This window comes from Gymnoscopelus braueri, assembly GCF_963280865.1.
Source record: "Gymnoscopelus braueri genome assembly, chromosome: 17".
NCBI classification, from domain to species: Eukaryota; Metazoa; Chordata; class Actinopteri; order Myctophiformes; family Myctophidae; genus Gymnoscopelus; species Gymnoscopelus braueri.
The window spans coordinates 51060709-51080231 of NC_137617.1; positions in this window are offsets into that span (position 1 = coordinate 51060709).

Below are 19523 nucleotides of genomic sequence, written 5' to 3' on the forward strand. Positions count from 1 at the left end.
CCAAAAGTTAAGCATCCGAAACATAAGCCCTTTGACTTCAAGAACTCCACACGTTCTTTGTATGGCTGATTCTTGATCTTGTTGCATGAAGCTAGTGTGTGACCTTCCTGGCAGTACATACACGGCTTCTCAAAAGCATTCACTTTGTTTTGTGCTGGCTTCGTAGATGTTTCTTGAGTATCTTTGGTTTCATCAGAAACATTTGTTGCGAAACTACTTCCGCGGACTTCTCTCCTCACAGGAGGTCTTTCTCTTAGATCGTTTTGTCCAGCTGTGACTGGTCGGCTGTCTGGTATATTACCAAAGAGGGGATCTGTAGCTATTTTAGCTTGCCGGTCAATGTATCTGACCAAATCTGCAAACTTCGCTCTTCTGCTCTTTCGCTCTTTGATATCGTAGGCTTCATCACGCCAGCGTTCTTTCAGTCTGTATGGTAGTTTAGACACAACCGTTTGTAGGTTGGTTGGATTGTCCATCTCTTCCAAATAGTCTATGTCTTCCATAGTATTGTGACATCCAACTAAAAACATTGCGTAGGTACTTAATGCCTTTCCATCGTCAGACTTGATTGTCGGCCATTTGAGGGCTTTATCAATATACGCACTGGCGATCCTTAATTCATCCCCATAGTGCTTCTGTAGCAGTTGCTTCGCTTCTTGGTAACCTCTCTTAGATGGCATGTGAGCACAGCTGCGAACTAGCTCTTGTGGTTCTCCAGCTGTAAATTGTTCCAAGAAGTACAACTTGTCTTGATCAGTGTCCGTCTTCTGTTCTACTGAGTGCTCGAACGCTCTGATGAAAGATTTGTACTGCAATGCATCGCCCTTGAACACAGGAATATCTTTCGTTGGTAATTGGGATTGCTTCTGCTGTTTTACAAGCAACTCTGTTATTGCATTCTGCTTTTGCAGGACTTCTAGTATGCCATCACTTCTAGTGTTCTGATTTGAACCTTGATGATCTCCTTGTGGTACTTGTGCCTGCAACGGTTGTGCATGTGCCCGAGAGTGTGAAGTTACTGGTTGAGCAATGCTGGATCTTTCTTGCTTCAAAATCCCACGCTGTGGCCTTTGTGATGCCGCATGGCTACTCAAACCATCCTCTTGTCTTTCATGTTCTTTGAGTACTTTTATTTTTGCACTGCTTGCAGCTAATGCAGTCTCTACTTCGAGCTCCTCTTTTTTAGCTTTAAGTGCAGCCTCTGCTTTCTCAAAATTTGCTTTAAGATCAGCCGCTTCTTTCTCAAGCTGTTGTTTTTTCTTCAGTGCTGCGGCATGTTCAAGCAGTGCTGCGTGCTCGGCCTCCTGTCTAACACGCGTTGATGACACTCGTGACACTGTTGATGCACGACTTACTTGAGATGCACCTTTGCGGGCATGTCCTGTGTTGCTGGCACCAACCTGTGATACACTATCACTTGGTTTAACTGCATCTTGCAGGTTATTTTCATCATCACACACCTTTTGGATTGCTAAGGCTTTCTGCTTTGCAATCCAATTCACAACTGTTTTGATGAAATCCTGTATGTGTGCATTTTTAGGTTCAAACCAAGTATCTTGATCCATTACTTTTTCATCCTCAGGCAAAAGACTTGCAACTTCTGCATTGTAATGATAGAACTCATCATAAGCATGTGCAAAATCACCATTCCACACATCTTTCACATGTTGAAAGTTGCGAACATCATTCATCAATGGCTCTAGCTCATTAATTTTGCTTGTAACAACTCCCAATCTTTGTCTCCTTAATGCAATGCTTTTTTGCAATTTCTCATCTAATGCTTTCTCTGTCAGTCTGCGTGACCTTCCTTCCTCCATTACACCTTCAGGTTCCTTTTCCTTTTCATCAGCCATCTTATCAATTGCAGAGTAGAATGCTCAAGTTGTATGCATAAGCTTAAAAGCACTTTGTAATAAAGTCACTCTTCTTAATCAAACAAGTGCAAAACAACTTCTCAAAAGATGCAAAACTCCACAATGGTTGAATCAAAGCTTGCAATTATGCTCACATGGAGAGGGAGAGAGCCACAGTCAATTAAGCATAGAAGAGGAATTCCATCCAATCCACTTTTTACTCACTGAATAGCTTCACAAATCCAGGAGATATCTTCGTGTCATAAAACACTGGCAAAAGGAAATATTTTCAGTACCTTGTCCTGGGAATCACTTCAAAAGATTACCCCTTTTTGCTGCTTTTTCCTCTTGCAGGTTAACTTGTAATCCTCCAAACATTTCCAGGCAAGTTCCAGCTGTAGGCTCTTTAGCTCAGTTTTTTGACTAATGTAGTGGCACTCCGTCTAAATCTTCTATAAATGTACCACTTGGTGGAGTAGACCTCATGAAAACACAAAAAAGTAGTTGTACGCGAACGACAAGACAAAGTAACTTTTCTTAAAAAGGTTTTACTTAGAAAAACATAAAAGGTTACAGGGTCAAATGTACGGTCAAAAAACTGTGTTGCTTCCTTCAGTGTCTGACTCCAACTGAACTGAAATACTGTTTGGCATCAGCAAAGCTATACACAGGTGCATCAAACTAGACTAATTAGGCCCTAATCAAACATCAGACAGATTAACAGGTCAGGTCAGCTAGACCTTTGTAGACACACCTGATACTTGTGAAGCACAATCAAATGTAATCAGATTACCAGCAAAAGCTTTTTTACCTTTTTAGCATAAACTTTCTTAATCTTAAACATGAAATTACTTGAAAATAAAACAATGACAATTGGCTCCTACACTGACTATTCACAACAACAACAGCTGGCCCGTCCAACCCGGAAGTGTCCGCTTACACTTCCGGTCACCTCCTAACCAGACCAGATAGCCGCTACATCGCCCCCTTGTGGTCGGGCGGTTTTCCTCCCTCTATTTCCCCTTGCAAAAATGCAACTGCCATCTTCACCAAAAATAGCACCTTGTTATTTCTGTGCTACAAACCCACCGCCCAGTCAGAGCCCACCCCCAGAACCATCCAAAGGGCGGAGTGGACCCCCGTAATCTCACTCAACTCCTATATGAAACCCCCCCCCAAATTGATTCTGATATTGCCAAAATGGCCCTGGTAAATGCCAGGTCTCTGAACAATAAACCTGACATTATAAATGACTTCTTTACCTCCCGTGAATTAGATTTCCTATTTATAACAGAGACATGGACCCGAGCTGGGGAAGCAAGTCCCCTTTCTGTGCTCTGTCCCTCTGACTGCAACCTCTTTAACTCCCCCAGATCCCTGGGTCGGGGGGGGCGGTCTAGCATCAATAATAAACAAACGTTTCCATTGTCGTGTTTTAACCACCTACTCCTACCCTAGCTTTGAGCTACAGCTTTTTGAGCTCAAACTATCAACGCCAGCACTGCTTGCTGTAGTGTATAGTCCCCCAAAAGCTAAAAACTTCATCAAAGACTTCTCAGACCTGTTATCACATATTATGCCTAAATGGGAAAACATTCTGCTTCTGGGGGACTTTAACATACATGTATGTTGTCCCACCAGACCCATGGTCAGGGAATTCGAAAACCTCATTGACTCCTTTAACCTGACTCAACATGTCACAGGCCCCACACACCGGCTCGGTCACACACTCGATCTTATCCTATCCCACGGTTTCCCAGTATCAAACATCAATATTTGGGATCAAGTATATTGCACATCTGACCACAAACCTATTCTTTTCAATGTCCCTCTACCCTGTCACACTTCCATACTCCGTCTGCCTACTCGCCCCTGCCGTCACATAAATAGCTCGACTGTCAGTAAATTCACAACATCATACACAGCCACCTCAAACTGTGTCACAATCGAGACCCCCCCCCTCATTTGAATATAGAAGAGATGGTCACCTTATTCAATTCCACCTGCCTGGGTATCCTAGACAACATTGCCCCTTTAAAATCTGGCCAGCCCAAACTAAATCCACAGCCCTGGCTAAATGACACCACCCGAGCAGCCAGGCAACACTGCAGAAAAGTAGAAAGAAAATGGAAGAAGGACAAACTTCAAATCTCATACGATATGCTAAGAGACTCCATATTAAACTACCAAACCACGGTCAAAGCAGTGAGAGCAAACTATTTCTCAAATCTCATCACACAAAATTGTCACAGGCCAAAAGTTCTCTTCGACACAATAAACACCATAATCAACCCAAAAGCAAATGCCAACCCGGATACCTCCCAAACCACCTGTGAGCTCTTCCTCCAGTTTTGTATTGATAAGGTAGCTAGTATTCGCTCCAGCATCTCACCCTCCTCTGTTGATCACTACACCCCTCCCACTCCGACTGCCACCTTATGTCAGTTCACGCCACTGTCTCTCCCATGTCTGTCAATCATTGTCTCCAAAATGAAACCCACAACCTGCTCATCTGACATTCTGCCCTCTCGCCAAAGAGGCTTTCGACAGCCTGGGTCCTAGTGTCCTGTCTATCATAAACAGCTCCCTCAGTTTGGGAATTGTCCCGTCATATTTCAAACACGCCATTGTTCAACCCATACTAAAGAAACCAAACCTTGACCCCACCATCCCAGCCAATTTTAGACCCATTTCTAAATTACCATTCCTGTCCAAGGTCCTCGAGAAGGCCGTCCTCTCCCAACTACAAACCCACCTGGATAACAATGCATCCCTCGAGGTCTTCCAGTCCGGCTTTCGGACACTCCATAGTACCGAGTCTGCACTACTAAAGGTCACAAATGACCTGTTCCGGGCAATAGACTCAGGCGACTGTGCCATCCTGGTGCTGCTCGACCTGAGCGCCGCATTTGACACTGTCGACCACAACATCCTAACCCTGCGCCTCGAACACGAGGTTGGCATCCAGGGATCTGCCCTTAACTGGATCAAGTCATACCTGGCAGAAAGATCCTTCGTAGTCGAGCTTGGAAACAACTCCTCCTCCTCCGCTCCCCTCTCCTGTGGGGTCCCCCAGGGGTCAATCCTGGGTCCCATCCTCTTCTCATTATATATGCTCCCTCTGGGCTCCATCATGAGGAAACATGGCATTTCCTTCCACCTCTATGCCGATGACACACAGTTGTACGTCCCCCTCAAACCAAATGACACACATTCACTGGATCCCCTGCTAGACTGCCTCACAGACATAAAATCCTGGATGTCGGACAATTTCCTCATGCTCAACGACAATAAAACTGAAATCATTCTCTTTGGCTCCCCTCACAAAACAAATATCATCACCACCTCCCTTGGCCCACTGACCTGTAAACCATATGTCAAAAACCTGGGTGTAATCCTGGACTCTGACCTCAAATTCGACAAACAAATAAATGCCGTCGTTAAAGGTGCCTTCTTCCATCTTAGACAAATTAGTAAAATAAAAACCTTCTTATCAACCCCCGACTTGGAAAAAGTAATTCATGCCCTCATCTCCTCCCGCCTAGATTACTGCAACTCACTGTACGCAGGAGTTTCAAATACCTCCCTCTCTAGACTGCAGCTCGTCCAGAATGCGGCTGCAAGGCTCTTGACTGGCACCAGAAGGTGGGACCACATCACTCCGATTCTGGCGTCCCTCCACTGGCTCCCAGTCAAATATAGAGTCGAATTCAAAATTGTATTATTCGCCTATAAAGCCCACCAGGGGTTGGCACCGCCCTACTTATGCTTGATGCTTCCTCCCCCTGATATCATTAGGCCTCTTAGATCAGCAGATCAAGGGCTCCTCAAGGTCCCACACACCCGCCTGAGGTCAAAAGGTGACTGTGCGTTTTCGGCTGCTGCCCCAAAACTATGGAACAACCTACCGCCATCTATCAGGGCTGCACCCTCGTTGGACATTTTTAAAAACAGATTAAAAACGCACCTGTTCTCTCAGGCCTTTTAAGTACTAACCCCTGCCATGGAGAAATTGTTGGACACCTGTTTACGTGCTCCCACATCTTCCTGTATGTTCCCTTAGCTACTTGCCTTTTTTGCCATGCTTTTTGTATTAATGCCTTTTTGTATATATTGTTGATCCTCTTGTTTTGTTTTTTTGTGTATTTTTGCTCGCAGTTGTATGTGTATGTATTGATGATTCTTGTGTGTTTTTTAACCCTGATGTACAGCACTTTGGTCGGCCTTAGGTTGTTTTTAAATGTGCTTTATAAATAAAATTGACTTGACTTGACTTGACTTGACTTGACTTGACTTGACTTCTGTTCACCATCCATAAACCAGTACAAAATATATTTACTTTAGATATTGTAGATCTTTGCTTTTGTTTTTAATGTCCAGTGTCCCTCTTTGACACACAAACCCCTCTGGACACATGGCCAAATGGTTTGACCCAATTTGGCCCCAATGAGTGGTTGCAGGTGTGTTTCCTGTGTGCAAACCTATAAAATGGCCTCAACCCCACCTAGACTCTTTTAGGATCCAGACTAGAGCCATGGAGAGAGAGATGTTTGTTTCTTTGTTAGTGATCTCTTGAATAAAGAACATTAAACTTTATATTTTGTTGTTTCTGTTTGTCCACACACACACACACACACACACACACACACACACACACACACACACACACACACACACACACACACACACACACACAAACTCTCGCTGAAATAGTCTGTGTCTCCTAGCGTTTGAGAGAGATTTAACTGAAGGTCTGGACTACGATTCAGTTATAGATATGTTCAAGGTCAAGCCCCTCATCTTTTGAGACATCACTACATGCTTGAACACCATTTGATGTTGCTGTTATTGTTGCTGTTGTAATCACAATGTTGAAATGAGTCAATATTTTGTAAAGGACGTCATGTTCGCCTTATCTGTAAAGCTGCATAATGTGCTTTATTTTATTTAAGAATACATGCATTGACTATACTTGCCTATTGTTTTTATTAACGTTTTTCATTTTTGTACAAAAAAGGGAGGGGGGGACACACAAACAATTCTCCTCCCCTAAATGTGATTCCTGGTTACGGGCCTGCACACACAGTGTCCACGGTTTCCCAAAGTTTTTAGCGCACAACCCAAAATGCTAATGCTACTGCTTCCCAGGACCCAAACTAGTGAAAATAACAGATCTACAAGGTCACAACGCGTCATGATGCAAAGCGTTGTTAGCTTGTACAGTGGCTTTTTTCACTACTTTTTATTTTCTCATGGTGATTTTTTTTGGGGGACTTCCAGTACATAATAGACCCTTTATCAGATAACGTCACACTGATAAGAACCAGTATGTATAGATCTATAGAACCAGTATATATATATAGACCCTCACCAGACAACGTCATGCTGATAGTAGTACCGTCTGAATACCAGCGCCCACACATCAAATAGAGTAGTACCGCCTGAATGCAAGCGCCTACACATCAAATAGTGTTCTGATTGAGTACGACAAATCTGAGTTGTTGTAGATCTGAACGTGCATGTGTGCTGTATCTCTAAGCCACTGGCTAAAGCTTTGTTGGATGTACTTGATGCTTTTAACCTTGTTCAGCGTGTCTTGATTGGTTGATTGAATATTTTATTAGGAAAACATGTAGAACAGCACAGTTACATGTCAAATACTTTGTCTATAAGGTCCGTTCAATAAAGTTCTTGCGGTCTTGTTTCCATTGAGGTCCTTGATATTCAATTCATAGTCATATATAGCGGCACCAACAGTGTCACTGAGCCTACACACCAGCTCGGGCATACGCTAGAATCTTGTCATTTCTTACGGCTTGCCTATTTCTAATGTACAGGTTTGTGCTCCAGTCCGGTCTGTAATTTTCCTGTAATTGTTTTATTTTGTATTGCCCTGTGACACTTTTAAATCATGCTCTCCTGCGCGCCAGTACCGTGTGTTGAAACCTGCTACTGCTGCACTTTGTTCTTCTGCCTTTACTAGTGTAGCTCAGGCTGACAATGGTTTCTCTGAGGGTCTAGACACTGAGCAACTCACATCTTCCTTTCTTTCCACCTGTGTGGGCATTCTGGACACTGTTGCGCCGCTAAAAGTCTTGGCTAAATGACAACACCCGTGCTGCAAGGAGAGAGTGTCGGAGAGCTGAGCGCAGGTGGAGGAAGGACAGGCTCCATGTGTCACATGACATTCTAAAGGAGTGTTGGGAAAATTAGCTTAGTCCAGACCAGGCTAACTTCACAGCTACGTTTCCATGGTAACTAAGGTAGGATTGCTTTCATGAAACCGAGTCATGGATAAACTTATCCAGGGTTAACTGGCTAAGTTAATCTGTTACAGATAATTCAGCTTTCATGGAACTGATTTAAGGCTAATCCTGGATAAATTAAGCCAGGATAGCTGTTAAATCCAGGCTTAATCCCTAATTCTGCTTTCGTGAAAAAGGCCCCTGGTTGGATCAAATTGGTATCCCGACCTGTCTATAAAACAAACGCTGCTATTTTTGATTATTTTGTGTGACTTTGTAGTTTGTATCTAGTAGGGTGTTCATTTACCAAAAAACTACAAAAAGTGTAGATATGGAGATAAGGTTTCTGCCCGACAGCAACGCTATTCTCCTGTATGAAGATGTTTATCAATGATCTACAAGATCATGAGAATGTTTATCACTGAACCTGAGATAGTCTTGTATGATCGTATATCCAGAGGCGTAATAAAAAGGCGTGAAGCGACTGGTTTTGATCTTGTAGATCAGCTATTGTTTTGTTGTTTTTGAATTTGAATCATGAAAAGTAATAGTTTTGGACATATAAGGTTTCCACCTTGTTCTGTTCGTTGAGTCAATGATGACCATGTCCTTTAATTCCATAGGCTTCTTTATTTATATCGACCACATGTGTACAAATGTTTGTCAGATGCATGAACTCTATATGAACTCACTTCCTGTCTCTGTGCGTTCATTATATAGATACTGACCCACGACTGACACTACTGACACCTTGTGGCTACAGACAATACAAACTATCATAGATAATCATCACATCCCCCTTTCTGTGAAGCAACTAATAATGCAGTTGTAATCTATCTAAGCACATCACAAAGAACAATATCAGAGTGCAACATTAATACACTAAGCATTAGGTAGCCAGCATCAATGTTTAAAAAAAAAAAACATAATCTGACTTTCCTATCCTGCAATAAATCTAAACAATCTAGACATCACATATCAATCACATATACATTTTACAATTTTATTTTTAATTTTATTTTTTCCTTTTTTTTTTTTTTTTAATTTACAGTTATTTTGTTTTCTTTTTCTTTTTCTTTTTCCTTTTTTACAAACCCAGTCTCTCAGGCTTTTTGCTCGCTCTTGTGGATCTCCTGAGCACAGGTGGAGAAGGAGAGTGGTGTGTGTGTTGTGTGTGTTGTGTATGTGTTGTTTGTGAATCTGTGGCAGGTGAAGGGATGGACTCAGGGATGGACTCACTCTGGGCCTCACTGAGCTCTTCAACAGTCTCTGGTGTTTTAAGAAGACTCCGGCGATTGCGTATAAAGATCTGTCCTTCCTCTGTCCTCACAGTGAACGATCGTGGAGCTACTTCTTGGAGAACGGTGGCTTTTGTTTTCCATCCAACAGGCTCTTCAATTCTGACAGTGTCATTGCTTGACAGTGGTGGAGGTTGCTTTGCTGCTCTGTCATAGTGTCTAGCTTCATAGAGACCAAAGTTCCATGTATCTGCAGTGGTGCTGTCCATTTATTTATTATTTATTTATTTATCCTTTTTTAATGGCATTAACCTCTTTTGCAGGCTCATCTTCACAGTTAACCATGCCAACGAAAAATGTATCACTCAGATCACTCAGATCACTGTCATCCACTATATTCACAGGTTTCCCTTTTTTTCCTTTTGAGAAACATTGTTTAGCAAAGTGGTTCTTGCCTTGGCAGTTAGAGCATTTCTTACCAAAGGCTGGACATTGTCTGGGTCCGTGCTGTGAACCACACCGCTTGCAGTGGAATGTGGCATCATCGCTCCTTTGCTGCTGTGCAGGGCGCATCTGCGTGCGTCTTTTTCCACCTCTTTGTATTACGCACACAGAACTGTCACTCATGTTAGCAGCGCCGTATGTCCCTATTTCGCTGAATGTTTTAACATGCATTTGGGACAGCTCACTTGCATGGCAGATCTTTATGGCTCCGTCTATGGTCAGCTCCGTTTCCCTCAGTAGCCTTTCCCTGAGCTTTTTATCCTCCACTCCAAAGACAGTTTGGTCCCGTATCATGGAGTCCTTCAGAGTGTCAAAGTTACATGTCTGTGCTTTTAGCTTCAGATCAGTGAGGAAACTGTCAAAAGGCTCTCTTTGTTGCTGCACTCGAGAACGAAATACATATCTCTCGTATGTCTCGTTCTTCTTTGGAGAGCAATGTGCGTCAAACTTTTCGAGCACTTTATCCAATTTATTTTTATCATCTGCATCATCATAGACGAACGTATTGTACACTTCAATAGCTTGTGGGCCTGCCATTGATCGTGGACTTCAGGAGGCCGCGGAGAGACCATGCGCCCATCCTCATCGACGGTGCTGCAGTGGAAAGGGTCAGCGAGTTCAAGTTCCTCGGAGTACACATCGAGGAGGACCTCAAATGGGAGACGCACTCCACACACGTGAGGAAAAAGGCTCAGCAGCGACTGTACTGGCTCCGCCGCCTGAAGAAGCTCGGAGTAGGACGTCGCATCCTCAGGCTGTACTACAACAGTTCTGTCGAAGGCATCCTAACAGGCTGTGTCACGGCCTGGTACGGGAACTGCACTGCCCGAGAAAAGGTCAGCCTACAACGAGTAGTGCGATCGGCAGAGCGGATAATGGGAATCGAGCTCCCAGCGCTCCAGGAACTGTACAAAAAGCGGTGCGTGGTCAAAGCCAAGCGCATCATCAAGGACAAGCACCACCCAAGTCATAGACTGTTCAACCCCCTACAACGACCGCGACCGGGCAAGGGGCTCTACCGCAGTATCAAGAGTTCCACCACCAGATTTTGGTGTAGTTTCAATCCAGCCGCTGTCAGAATGCTGAATGGGGCATAAGCCTGGATGAGTTCAGCAGCCTGACAGCAGACGGCGCAGACTTTTCTGGCTCTTCCTGAACACACCTGTGGATTATACCAGGGACAATGACTTGGACTTTAGCCCCCCCTCGGACACACCTGTGGACTACACCAGGTACAAATGACTTTTTGTTGCACTCCCTCATGGAGCTACATGCGGATTATACTAGGGTCAGTCCACTCTAGGTGGACACGCACTGACCTTTTGCACCTTAATCCCTTGTATAACGCACTGACTTTTTTGGGTCTTTTTATTGTGCTCCTTAAGCACCTTAACGTCCTTTGTCTATCATGCACAGTATAAGTATAACATGCACAGTACAATACATTGCTGCTATGCTCAGGCACCTTAGTTTAGTTTTTTTAGTTTTTATTTATTATCTCAGGTAATTTGTAAATATGTAGATAACTTGTCTGGCCTTCTGTTGCTCTCTTGTTTTTGATCTCCTTCCCACCTGCCCCCCACCCTCTTCTTCTCCCCCCCCCCTCTTCTTTCTATGGAAACTAACGTTGCGATGGGAACGATGTACAAAAAAGAATTTCACCCACTTTTTTACCTTGTAAACCTGTGATGTGACAATAAAACTGATTCTGATTGTTAGCAGTAATGCTACCTTTCTTGCACCCGACTTCTCTTCCAATCCCATAGCCGCGATGTACAGCTGGAATTGTTGTTTGAAGGATCGCCAATGGACCCTTCGCTAAACCCCACCCCAAAAGCGATTGTCCAATGCCAGCTTAGCAACCGTTGTTAGCCTGGCACAGGTCTGGCAAGCTTTCGTCACCTGCCATAGCTGCCTGTCAATGTTATTTCGCCCGCACACACACACACACACAATAATTTGCAACATAATAGCAAGAACAGGAATCATACCACGATAACGCAATGGTGATGAACCAGCAACAGATTCCACGTACCCAAAACCGTTGGATGGTTATTTTCCCAAGCTGAAATCTGCGTTTAAACTGCAAGGCTGCATGGCTGAGTTGTTGAACACATACACAGTTTAACGTCGGGAAAGTTACACGACTCACTCGCCCAGGTGGTGTCACTAATCACCGTAATCGTAACAAAATTCAGAATCACAGCGCTGCCTGTTTCGGATTCCGCACGTTAAAGTATATTCATTCATTTGTTCGTCTATTTATTAACTGTTACTGTAGTCTTACCCTGCGGTACATGAAAACTCCTGTTACAATCATGGATCAACTTCAACCTGGTGTTTGCACTTTCTCCATTTACGGTCCGTACATCTATATAAACGTTCAGATTTCAAATATAAATTGCTTACCCTATGGCCACGGATGTTAAAATGATGCACGGGACTCTCAAAAGTACCCGTATATTCTGTATTGTTCAATAAAAAGCATTTTAATCCGATCGGTGGCCATTTTCTCATAGAGTTATAATGTATCAGAGTGCAATACACCTACCAACCGATAGGGTCGCTTAGTTGAAAGCATATGGAGAAAATGGCCACCGATCAGATTAAAATGCTTTTTATTGAACAATACGGATGATACGGGTACTTTTGAGAGCCCGTACATAAATGTAACATCCATGGCCATGGGATAAGCACTTTATGTTTGAAATATGAACGTTTCTGTAGATGTACGGGCTATAAATGGAGAAAGTGCAAACACCAGGTTGAAATTCATCCATGACGGTCGAGACAGACGACCGTCGTGTATCCATGGCTATTACGCCCTCTAACATTTCCCGTGTTTTTAGTTTATTGAAATAATGTCATGCACATTTGTCCAGTGCATAGCCTACTGCAGGCCTTGTTGACTAGATTTAGAAGAAATTTTGAAGCTATTGCTGCTGAAATGATCGATTATTTTAAAGGGGAAAAGCCGTCATTTAACATGCAAGTCAATGGGTGAGAAGCAGAGATTGCCAGGCGCTGCCAGGCCTGGGTGTGACTAACTTCGCACCACCAGTCACAGAGTGGAGTGGGTGGGGCTTAGCGAAGGGTCCATTGCTGTCGACATTCCCACTCAGCTTCAAACGCTCCGGTTTATCCCAGATATCCATGTCACTTGTTGCAATTCCTCCTTTTTTTTTAAAGTCGAGTTTTTACTCCTGGTACCATGTTCTGTTCGTTGAGTCAATGATGACCATGTCCTTTAATTCCATAGGCTTCTTTATTTATATCGACCACATGTGTACAAATGTTTGTCAGATGCATGAACTCTATATGAACTCACTGCCTGCCTCTGTGCATTCATTATATAAATACTGACCCACTACTGACACTACTGACACCTTGTGGCTACAGACAATACAAATTATCATAGATAATCATCACACACCTGACAGAAATGATAGAGAAGTGTTCTACCAACTGAACTGTACCAGGAAGCACATGGCTGCAAAGAGAAGATCTCTTAGATTATTAGAGTTCTTCTCTGTGAACATACAAGATTGGCGCTGGTTCAAAGTCGTTAAGGCATGCATGACAACAGTTTGTGTTGCATGTGATTTCACACCAGAAGATATAAGATGATGCTCTGTGTTCACAATGACTGTAGACGTCAAGAGAGAAAGAAGAGAGGGAGCTAGACGAAGAGAGGGACGGAGACAGACAGACAGACAGACAGACAGACAGACAGATAGGGTGATGTCGTGTTGGACTGTTTCCAAAGCAGGAGGACCAAAGCGAGTCTATCATGCTGCTGTAGCAGTGAGGAACAACCTTTATTCCTTTGCAGGCTTAGATGGAGAGACCTCAAACACCATGGATCAGATGGATATCCATGTCTTCAACACGGTGACTTTATGCTGGAGGAAATTCCCTCCACTGACACCTGGAAGAGGAGAACGTCACCTTGAGGTTCCCTCCAAGCGCCAGGGCCACTCAGCTGTGCTGATAGAAGATACAGTCTATGTCTGGGGAGGATACTGGAGAGACGATTACTACATTGTGCTTTATGCATTTGATGTCAACGCCCACAGATGGTTGAAACCCAGGGTTTCTGGGACTGTTCCAAAGGAGAGGTACTACCACTCAGCCTGTGTGTTGGAGAAGGTCATGTTTATCCATGGAGGATCCACCAAGCTGACTGGATGGACTAATGACCATATACAAGTTGGACACCAGCACAATGGTCTGGTCTTTAATTAACACCACAGGAACTCCACCACCTGGTTCATCAGGTCACTCTGCCACCATCATCGGAACAAAGATGTTTGTGTTTGGGGGCTATGGGGGGAACCAGGAGGTCTACTACAACACCATCATCAGAGTGTTTGACACAGAGACCAACTGCTGGCTGAACACACCTTCTGCACAGCTTCTTCCAGAAAGATGCTGCTGTCATTCAGCCTTTACCTACAATGGAGAGCTGTACATATTTGGTGGCTGCAACGATAACCAGACCTTCAGTGATCTGTGGAGATTCAGTCCAGAGAACTTCTCCTGGAAGAAGGTTGAGCCCAAGGGGAAAGGACCATGTCCAATGTATGGCATGTGCTGTTGCATGATGGGAGATCGTATCATCCTCTTTGGAGGATGAGTGGTTATATCCATAGACAAAGACATCTAAATACCTCATTGGCCTCTGCAGTTTGTTGGAACGACCTGTTTCGTATTGTGGCCGCAATATTTCCGGGGGGAACGGGCACTGGCCAATCACAGCGTGTTGACTACTCGCCAATCATAGCACGTCTTTTCCAGGACTCAGAATCTAGTTGTCCCGCTCCCACCTGCCTCTGATTGGCCTACTGAACGCCCCCTTCTGTGACGCACGTGGACATTTCCAGCTGCCCCCCCGGAAGCGGAAGCGCGCCCGGCATACAGACGCTTCAGAGCCAGAGGAGGCTCTACCTTTATATGTCTATGGTTATCTCTGCTGGTGGAGATGCCACTGTTGAAGACTATGAAGCCTGATTCTGGAACCATATATCCTGCCACAGTTAGGATGTTTGAGGCTTGGATCAGGAGATTGAGATGGTACTGGATCAGCATGGAGGTGTTTGTGCTGGTGTCGCACTATCTTTTGCCTTTTGCTGGGCGTGTTTCTCCTCAAGGTGTGTGACCCCTTCATGGCATAAAGAACGCCACAGTGTCCGATTAGCTGAAGCTGATTCCAGGTCGTTGGGCTTGGTGTTGCACCTCTTTAGAGTCTGTTTCAGCTGGTCTGTTGAGTCTGTTTCAGCTGGTCTGTTGAGTCTGTTTCAGCTGGTCTTTATACCGTAGCTTTGGACCACCGGCAGACAAGATCTTTCCTGACGGGGCAAACGGCAGCCAGGCATCCGGATGACGTGGGCTGACCCATCGGAGTCGCCTCGTTGCTAAGGTGGCCTCGATGCTGATGGAGTCAGAGCGTTGGAGAATGTCAGTGTGTCAGTGTGGGACACGGTTCTGCCAGGTGATGCTAAGGATGCGTTGGAGGCTTCTGATCATGCATCAAGGTGTCTGATGTGACGCTGATAGACAGTCCAGGCTTCTGACCCACATGGCAGAGTAGACACACTGCCCTGTAGACTGACACTTTCGTTGGTGTTCTTAGGTGGATGTTTTCAAACACACGAGAGCGCAGTCTGCCAAAGTATTAAGTGTTGCACTTTTCTGTTGAATCAGTGTAACTGCTTGCATCTTTGTGTTGCAATCAGCTGCAGCTGTTGAGGCATTGCTCAGATATACGGACAGACGGACGGACGGACAAACACACACGGTCAAATGTAGGAGTGGTTGGCACCACTCAAAATACTAGGCACCTTTCATGTTAAAGGATTTAAAAAAGTACATTTTTCTTGGATTTCTAAAACAAGCCCCATTCAAACAGCCATAGCTCTAGAATGGAGGATCACGGCCGGCCATTTTTTTTTTTCACGATTCTACCGGACCCCCGTGCGTGTAATGAGCCGATCTCCGTGATCCATGCTCCTCCACTGGGACGGTGGATAGAACTTTCTGTTACAGTAAAATCCATCTAAAAGTACCACCACACAACTGAAAAGTATCGCGACTATGACCGCAAGTTAGAAACTCAGAGTGGTGATAATAACGTTGAGGCACAGCTGTTAACGATGCCATGTAAACACCAGCGGCCGTCAGTGTTCTGGTATCTAGTCCATGAGCCAGACAAGATTTCATTATCCAAAGAGTGGGCAAAACCACACTTATATTAAATTGTTTATAGGGTCAATATATTTAAATACATATATGATAACCTTTCCACAGGAGCAGCTTTTTCATATTTATCACACATTTTGTTATTTTCCCCATACGTACATGACAGGTGAAAAAATTAAAACATCTAAATTGTTTTTATCATAATGAAACTTCCCCACTTGATTACTTACATGAAGACAATGATTTATCGTTTTACAAGTTTTCTAAATTGTATATTTAAATATGCAAATTATGCATTAGGAAAATATGCCCGAATTTGCATAACTTTCCAAAATCAACATTGGAACATTGGACAAAGCCAGATTCAACATTTTTATTTCATTTTGTTAAGATGTTGGATTCAAAGGTTTTTAACGAGGGAATATTCTATATCTGGCTCAATTTTGGGGCTCTGGCTCATGGACTAAATGCCTAATTTGCATATTTAAATATACAATTTCAGAAAACTTTGTAATACGATAAATCATTGTCTTCATGTAAGTAATCAAGTGGGGAAGTTTCATTATGATAACTATTTTTAAAATGTTGTCATTTTTTCACCTGTCATGTACGTATGGGGAAAATAACAAAATGTGTGATAAATATGAAAAAGCTGCTCCTGTGGAAAGGTTATCATATATTTATTTACTTATATTGACCCTATAAACAATTTAATATAGGTATGGTTTTGCCAAATCTTTCGATAATCATTGCTCAATTTTGGGGCTCTGGCTCATGGACTAATCGGGTCAAAGTATCGGGAGCTTTTCCAAGTACAGAGTCGAGTACACGAGTAGGTTATCGGGCCGGAGCAACTCTAGTGCTAACCCACACACTGTGAAGTCAACCTGGGGTGCTAACACACAGATTGTGAGTCACCCTAAGGGTGCTAACCCACAGGTTCACTAGCTCTCTGCTACTCAGCTGCCGGGTATGCCATTTGGATATTTATCAGGGTTACCATGACGATACAGTGTTTGCATGTTCAGCAGGGTTACCATGACGATACAGGGTTTGGATGTTCAGCAGGGTTACCATGACGATACAGTGTTTGCATGTTCAGCAGTGTTACCATGACGATACAGGGTTTGGATGTTTAGCAGGGTTACCATGACGATACAGGGTATGCATGTTTAGCAGGGTTACCATGACGATACAAGGTTTGCATGTTTAGCAGGGTTACCATGACGATACAGGGTTTGCATGTTCAGCAGGGTTTCCATGACGATACAGGGTTTGGATGTTTAGCAGGGTTACCATGACGATACAGGGTTTTGATGTTTAGCAGGTTACCATGACGATACAGGGTTTGGATGTTTAGCAGGGTTACCATGACGATACAGGGTTTGGATGATTATCTTTGATTGACGGATGCAGAAGCAGTTGGAGTGTGGGAACTTCCGTTGCCTAGGAAACAAGAGAGGAGTTTTTTTTGTCAATGAAGAGGAGAGAGAGAGAGAGAGAGAGAGAGAGAGAGAGAGAGAGAGAGAGAGAGAGAGAGAGAGAGAGAGAGAGAGAGAGAGAGAGAGAGAGAGAGAGAGAGAGAGAGAGAGAGAGAGAGAGAGAAAATAGTTCCATCATCTTCTCAATGGCTCCCTCTCCTCTCCTCTCCTCTCCCCTCCCCTCCTCTATGCATTTATATAGTAGTATCATAGAGCAGTCATTCTATGTAACAGTGACTGAATGCAACTGGTTGTCTCAGCATTAGTATGGAATGAATGAATGACAGAAATGATATTATTTGATCTAACAATGTTACTCAATGTTGTTCTGATTAAGTACCAGGAGGCCACTGTAATACTGACACTGGCATCTTATAGTTTCTAGAGTTTCAATGTACAGAGTATTATTTATAGATATTATACCGTTTAGACCATACATGGGCAACTGGCGGGCCGGGGGCCACATGCGGCCCCCACCTTCACTTAATGCGGCCCGTTATGATTCAGAACATGCAAACATGACCCGCTTTAATTACTTCAGTCTATATTAGTAGCTTAATGACTAGTATTAACATTCTATTGTCTTTTTTATGTCCAATGTGTTTGTATTTAAGTTCATAAAGTTGACATAAGTATAACTAAATGCATTTGAAATGAAATAAAATTGTTATTTTTCAGGATTCTAATTCAGAAATAGCAACAAAAAAAACAGGATTCCAATTCAAAGATAAATAGCCGATCTACAAGCTCAAAACGCGTTGTGCTGCGACACATTTTGAGCTTGTAGATCGGTTATTTTTGCTACTTTTGTGTGACATAGAATGGCGAAAAAAGTTAAATGTTAAAAACGTACGGAGAGACAGTATGTGTTATGTGTCCCTCTGGAGTGAGTGTGGAAATATAGTGGCCCTCTGCATCACCCAGTATTATACCGTTTAGACTGGTGCTATTTGTGGTTTTCAACCTTTTTCTTGTCAAGGACCCCTAAATTGATATACATTTGGCCACGGACCCCCATCTGAAAATGTTTTGTGCCAGGGACCCCCAGAAGCAAAGCTTTGAGTTAAAACGACAGCAGTGACAACAACACACATGTAAGTGGGGAATTGGCATAACGACTAAATTGGGGAGAAAAAAAGGGTTAAAAATGAGAAAAAAAAAGACATCTGTTGTTGCTAAATAATTGATCAGCATTAGTATTATGGCATATAATGTAAGCTTCTGGCCATCTGGAGCATGTTGTGATAGCATGCTAACACGTAGCTTGTAGATCGGCTATTTTTGCTACTTTTGCGTAGCACTGTAATACGAGTAGGGCATAAATGTATGATATAGGTTTCTGCAAGACAGCAACGATATTTAAGAATCACTTGCATTACTCCAGGTTTTGAATTTAAAGATCAGACTGTGACCCCCCCAAAATAATCATATTTAAACTGGGGAACCCCCAAAATAATCATGTTTTAACTGGGGACCCCCCCAAAATAATCATATTTGAACTGGGGACCCCCCAAAATAATCATATTTGAACTGGGGACCCCCCCCAAAATAATCATATTTGAACTGGGGACTCCCCCAAAATAATCATATTTGAACTGGGGACCCCCTAAAATAATCATAATTGAACTGGGGACCCCCCAAAATAATCATAATTGAACTGGGCTTTGAACTAAGCTTTTCAAAATAAACCTACCCCTAAAAAAGAACGACCTACTTAACCTCTGTACAATAAAGATGATTCTTGAATTATTTAGAAAGGTGTCAGTCATACAGGGAGCTGTCCACTCCATCGTGGTGCTTAACAGGCAGTGGTGGAAAAAGTACTCAAATGTTTTACTTAAGTACCAATACTGCATGGTAGAAATACTCTGTTACAAGTAAAAGTCGGGAATTAAAAATGTACTTGAGTAAAAGTACAAAAGTATTGGTATCAAAATGTACTTAAAGTATCAAAAGTAAAAGTACTAAAATGTTTGAAAATAGCAGATCTACAAGCTCACAACG